The sequence below is a fragment of the Ixodes scapularis genome, unplaced genomic scaffold (assembly GCF_016920785.2).
Source record: "Ixodes scapularis isolate PalLabHiFi unplaced genomic scaffold, ASM1692078v2 PGA_scaffold0__279_contigs__length_252992795, whole genome shotgun sequence".
In the NCBI taxonomy this organism is placed as follows: Eukaryota; Metazoa; Arthropoda; class Arachnida; order Ixodida; family Ixodidae; genus Ixodes; species Ixodes scapularis.
This window is the reverse complement of record NW_024609835.1, coordinates 207600083-207606411: the sequence shown is the minus strand read 5'-3', so window position 1 is coordinate 207606411 and position 6329 is coordinate 207600083.

The window sequence follows — 6329 nt, the reverse complement described above, 5'->3', positions numbered from 1 at the left end:
CTCGTGTCGTCTTCTGGCAGCAATAGATTACTACCATCTGAAACATGGTTACCTGCCGGCGTCCCTGACGCTTAAGTCCTGGCTGTCTCGCCGAATTTCCACCTATTTTGAAATAATCGTAAAGGCACACGAGGTGGATTTATACTCATCGCCGTTAGCCAGCAGTTGTCCTTTTCTCTCATTACCATTTCATGTAAAATTGAAACATTCTGGCTCATCTACGGGCTTCTCCGGGAACGGTAGTACTGGTCATCTACTACAGAGCACCAAATTACAGTACCGAATTTTCCAGTATACTAAACGACCAACTATGTCAACTTTTTGCAGAGAACCCAAATGCACTTATTCTTCTTTTTGGTGACTTTAATCTCCCCACTAATGATTGGATTGACCCATCGCCATTAACTGCAAGCAACCCAGAATCCAGAAAATTTAATGAGGTTTCTCTCAATTTTAGTCTCACCCAGATGATAACAAAACTTACGCGCGTTGCTCGCGAATCTGCAAATATTTTTTTATCTCATATTAACATATCAACCTAACTGTCTATCATCCATAAACTACCTTTGAGAGATTAGTGACAACAAAGTTATTTCATGCTGTATTTGAGCCTACCCCTACAAAACGTAATACCAAAAAGAAAATAATTCGCCTGTACAATAAAGAAAATTATGAAATTATAAATAACGAGCTGAACACCTTCTTCCCAGTTTTTGAAGTTACATTTTACAACCGGTAAATTCATGAAAATTGGTTGATCTTTAATAGTAAGTTAAACGCACCAGAATACTTTAAACCCTTGTTCGGTTTCCACGAAGATCAACAAAAACCGTGGTTCACTAAAAGCCTCAAAAGATTAAAAAAATAGAAAAAAAACGTCTTTTCCGTTTAGCCAAGCTGACGGCTGGGCCTAGTGCATGGGGAAACTATTACGCGGCTGAGGGTGCATATTTAGCAGCAACCCAAAACGCCAACTACACTTTTTTTCACGTGGACTTGACAAACATGTTGATTAAAAACGACCGAAAATTCTGGGAAGTGATAAGCCCTCGGCAAAAGCATGCTGATGACATTACCAATGAATCGGTCAAACTTTTGAATTATGCTAAATGTGCAACTGTTTACAGCACCGCGTTTTCATCCGTTTTCATTGCAAAATTTGATGTGTCATTTACGATGTTACCTACCAACACCGAGTGTATAAAGTCTCTCGTATTTTTATTCTGATGGTATTGCGTCAGTAATCGATAACATGAAACTGTCATCCTCAGCCGGTGTAAACAAAATCCGTTCCGAATTTCTAAAAAAACACTAAGCACATCCCTGCAGCATGTTTGTGCTTGTTATTTTCTTACTCACTTTCAACAGGTAACATATCAGAAGACTAAATTTTGGGAAAAGTCGTTTCATGGGAAAGAATCCACAATAAACTACCACCCTCTCTCTCTAACGAGCGTGCTTGCAAAATCATTTGAACACGTCATTTTCACTCACGTCATGCATTTTGTGGACTCGATCAACTTCTTCCATTCTTTGCATATGGCTTTCTTAAAGGATTTACCTGCGAAACTCAGCTACCTCTCTTCCTTCGCGATCTGCACATGAATCTCGACTGTAACATACGAACTGACATTTTTTTAGATTTTTAAAAGCATTTGACAAAGTACCTTATAAACGCTTGCTGCTAAAACATAGGTCCCTTTGCTATCGGCGAATCAGCCCGTGCTCTTGGGTCGCGAGCACATGCCACGCGCGGAAGATCGTTAATACATTGGCCGCAGAGAATAAAGTTGCCTTAGCTAAAGGTACCTTTACGGTCGTATGAATGGGGTATAAGACTATGATATCTTAAGATGGATTAAAGAATTTCTTAACAACCGCTCCCAAACCGTCCTAGTTTATAATCAGTCAACTAACCTCATCCCAGTCACATCGGGTGTCATCAGTGGGTCTGTTCTTGGTCCGCTTTCATATTTAATATACATTAGTGATTTACCGCAACATTTGTCCTCTCATATTCGCATGTTTGCAGACTCCTTCATCTACCATTCAATCACTAACGCATCAGACCAATCAGCCCTCCAAAACGACCTTAATCACGGGCTGTATGGTCCGGCCGCTGGCTAATTTCCCTTAACTCTACAAATTGTAGAGTTATGTCCTTTCAACGCCGCCGTAATGGTCTTATTTCCCTATACTATCACCACCGAGACCGTAGATTAAGCCGAATATTACTAACCTCACCTCATCTGCTAACAAAACCCTGGGATTCCTGAAACGTCAACTCGCCACGCCCCTCAGGAAGTAAGACTACTCGCATACAAATCACTAATAAGATTTAAGCTTTAATATGTATCCGCCGTCTGAGATCCTCACCAAGTGCACCTCACCAAAGAACTCGAAGCAGTTTAAAATCTCACTACTAGATTTATTCATTCTTCATACTCATACAATACCAGCGTATCGCCCCTGAAATTTGGATAAGGTTTACTTAGTCTTGCTTGTCGTCGCCGCATCGCCACCCTCCGTTTGTTTCACAAGCTTTTTTTTATTCCTCCCCTCTGTATTTCTCTCATCTTACATCGTAACTCCCACACGCATATATCACCGCACCAGTCATCTTCTCCAGGCTGCTCGCCCACGCTCCCGCACTGTCACTTTTTCCGCGTCATTCTTCGCCCGTGCAGATCCAGACTGGAACGGCCTTCCCCATCACATTGCTACCATCACCTGCCAATCAACCTTGGAAAATGTTACCAATCATCTCTCATCCTGAAAACTAGCACCTATATGCGATTATTCTTGTAACCCCACCCCTTATATAATATCCCCTAGTAGCGGGTCTTTAAGGTAATAAAGCGAAATGAAGTAACGTGTTCTTAAAGCGTTTCTATTCATCAAACGTTCGATATGACCGTGATCATATGGGTAGCTAGGGCTCAAGAAAGTAAGTTACGCGCGAAAAAATACAGCTTGCAAAGTTTGCTTGTGCCTCATAATCTAGAGTGGTAAATTATTGAGTCGGACAAAGCCGTAAATGAATTAATTGCATCCATATCCAATTTAACTGGAATGTTCTGCAATGGCGAACCTAAAAAAAACTTTTTTCTTTAGTGCAAGAATTAGGATTGCACTGAGTGTTTCCTATCCTAAGATATAAAAGGTTCATTCTCTAACAGGAGATTTTTAACCCCATATACACAACATTTTAAGGCACCTTAAATTCGACCCACAGAAAGTTAATATACCATAGCCTTGACGCTGTAAATTTCATTTGCCAAAGAAAATAGAGATTCCACTTAATAAAGTAAAAGATTGTGTACATCCTTAACAATAAGCCCGAACTAAAATTTAGTCAATTTTTGCAGCCCACCCGATCACAGTTATGCTGTTCAATACAAATTAATTTCTAAGTGACACCTGTCGCTTTGTGTAGATGTAAGTCATAGGGGCCGATTTAATATCATGTTACGCAGGAAAAACGTTCATGGAGTATTTATGCTCGGCAAATCCTTCACCACGATGAGAATAAAATCCGTTTTTGCGTGACATTTTTTATTTTTTAAAGTTTGTTTACTTCTTTAAGGAGAAAAGGCGAATTTGGGATTTGGGTGACCGTCACAGGTCGAGTATTTGGGAGCATCACCAGGCTCAGATAACTTTCGCTCAACAAATATTCTTTTCATATAACCTTTTAGACAACAATAAAATCGCAGGATGTTCATGAAACATTTTTGTGGTGTTTATTTTTTTTAAGAAATCCACAACATGGCTTCTCTTCTTTTGTAGCATTCAGTTTTATGATATGCCATATAATATCAAACGAAATCTTAAAAAAAGTACCTATACAACAAGCAATATCGTTAAAGTCATATAATGTTACCGTCACGAGGAACGCCTTTTAATACAAGAGGGGACTCTACAAATACATACTTCATCATCAATTTTCCCAAAAAAGTCTTTTTTTTTTCTTTTTTTTAATGAAGAGCTTTCGACATTGTCTAAAACTGGTTCTAAACCATTGAGGCTTCGCGGTTTCTTTGTGGATTGGTGGAGATGACGCAGGACCCCATTCGTGGTGAGGGGTAGGGAAAGGTATTGGTTACTTATAATAATAATTTAACAAATGTATATGACAAAAGTCTAGTGTGAGGTAGACTTCTCTTATGGACATATCCACCAGAAAACTCACACGAAAATCGGAACATTTCTTCACAGTCGGTAAAAAAGACAACTTTCATTCCGGGCTTGACTGACTAGGTAGGGATTCGCGGACCCCTAGAATGCCTTCGTGAACCACCGAAACGTCTACGGACCCCCGTTTGAGAACTCTGCATTCCCTGAGATTTGGCAAAGAGCTCATGTAATCACTCCTCTGAAGCCTGGCAAAGATTCTTCTCAAACAACTAGCTGTCGTCCATTTGCGCTCACAAGCTGCTTGGAAAAAACCTACGAAAGAATGATTCATCGACGTCTCGTTCATTTTTTTCGAAACGAAGAATGTGTTTGATATTAATCAGTGCGCTTTTCCAACTGGACGTTCCACCCTTGACCACTTATTCCGCCTTGAAACCTCTATTCGTGAGGCATTTGTACACCGCCAGCTTTGGCTCTCTGCGTTCTTTGGTTGTGCAAAAGCCGTACGATACGACAAGGCGCTATGGGACCCTGCAGTGTGGGATCTGTATCTCTGTATACTTACGGTGTTCGGGGTCGCATGTTGCGATGTGTACAAAGCTCTTTAATGAGACGTTCCTTTTAAAGTCCGTCTCTGCTCCTCCTTATTGAATGGGTTTACTCAAGAGAGCTGTGTCCCTCAGGGTGTGGTGCTTAGTGTCGCACTTTTTGCTCTTAAAATCAAAAGCCTGGCTAAGGTGATAGCACCGACAGTATATTATTCTTTGTATGTGAATGATGTGCAAATTTCGGTTTCTTCTTGCAATCTGCACAGTTGCGAACGGCAACTGCAACTGGCAATCAACATGATGAGCAAGTTGGTGGCCGAAAACGGGTTTCGTTCTTCCCCTGACAAAACCGTATGTGTTCTTTGTTTTGCTGCAATGAGGGTTGTCAGCGGATCCTACCTTGCATCTGAATAACCTTGCCATCACTGTAAAAGAGGCGCATAAGTTCCAAGGCGTGATATTTGACAAAAGCTCACATTCATACCCCACTTGAAATAACTAAAACAAAAATGCGTGCGATCTTCAAATATTCTCAATGTGTTCGCACACTACTTGGGGTCTGAGAGACGATGCCTGCTGCGAATTTATAACTCACTAATGCGGTGCCAATTGGATTACGGTGCAGCGGTATACGGGCCGGCACGACCATCTGCTTTGAACATGTCAGGCTCAATCCATCATTTCATTTCATTTCATTTCATTTATTTGTACCTCACAAGCGGGGGAAATTCAACAGTATACAAGGAAAACAGAACAGTGAAAATATGAACACACATCATGCAAAAATAACAATATAATGAAAACACGTGGAAAACATACATTTCAATTTACGCAGTATTGAGCACACGCATTTTTAAATTCGTCGACATTTGCTAAAGTTACAATGTTGGCTGGAAGTTTGTTCCAGTCGGAAATTGCCAACTGTAGAGGTGACGTCTGGAAAAGTTTAGTATGTGATGTTTGTAGTAATACCTTATGCTGATGGTCAAATCGAGGAAAAATACGGTGTGGCGCTGCGTCTAGCCACAGGTGCTTTTCGCACGACACCCGTGCTGAGTCTATTCTGAAACTCATCAGATGTTTCTTGAGCGACGCAGACAATACCTTAGTCTCTGTTATGCCTACAAATTTTATAGTGATCCGCACCACCCTTCATTCTCCGATCTGTAGACTTCATCATAATTGCACCTTTTTGAGACTAAGCCCATTATTGTTCGGCCCCTGAGCCTTCAGGCTTAAGCATGGCAGTGTTGCTGCACCTTTATTTTGAGAAGGCTCGTTTGCTGAGAAAGGCCTATAGGGTTGCTCCTTGGGACTTGGTGTCAATCTCTTTGGATTGGTCACTTTCAAAGTACGGCAAAAAGGTTGTTCCTTCTCTTGAAGGATTTCGCAGAGCTAGTGCAGAAATATAGGGACTATCTCCACTTTTACGCTGATGGCTCGAAACCAGCGACTTGCGAAGGCTGTGCAGTTTATTCTCTCGCTTTCAAAAAGTTAAGCAACTCAACCCTCCAGCCACTTTTCTACTGCTGAATTGTATGGTAACCTTATGGCTGTTCAGTATATTTTAGAAAATAACATCACAAAGCAGTTTTGTTTGTTGACTCGCAAAGTGTTCCTTTAGCTATTTCATCTTTAGCAGAC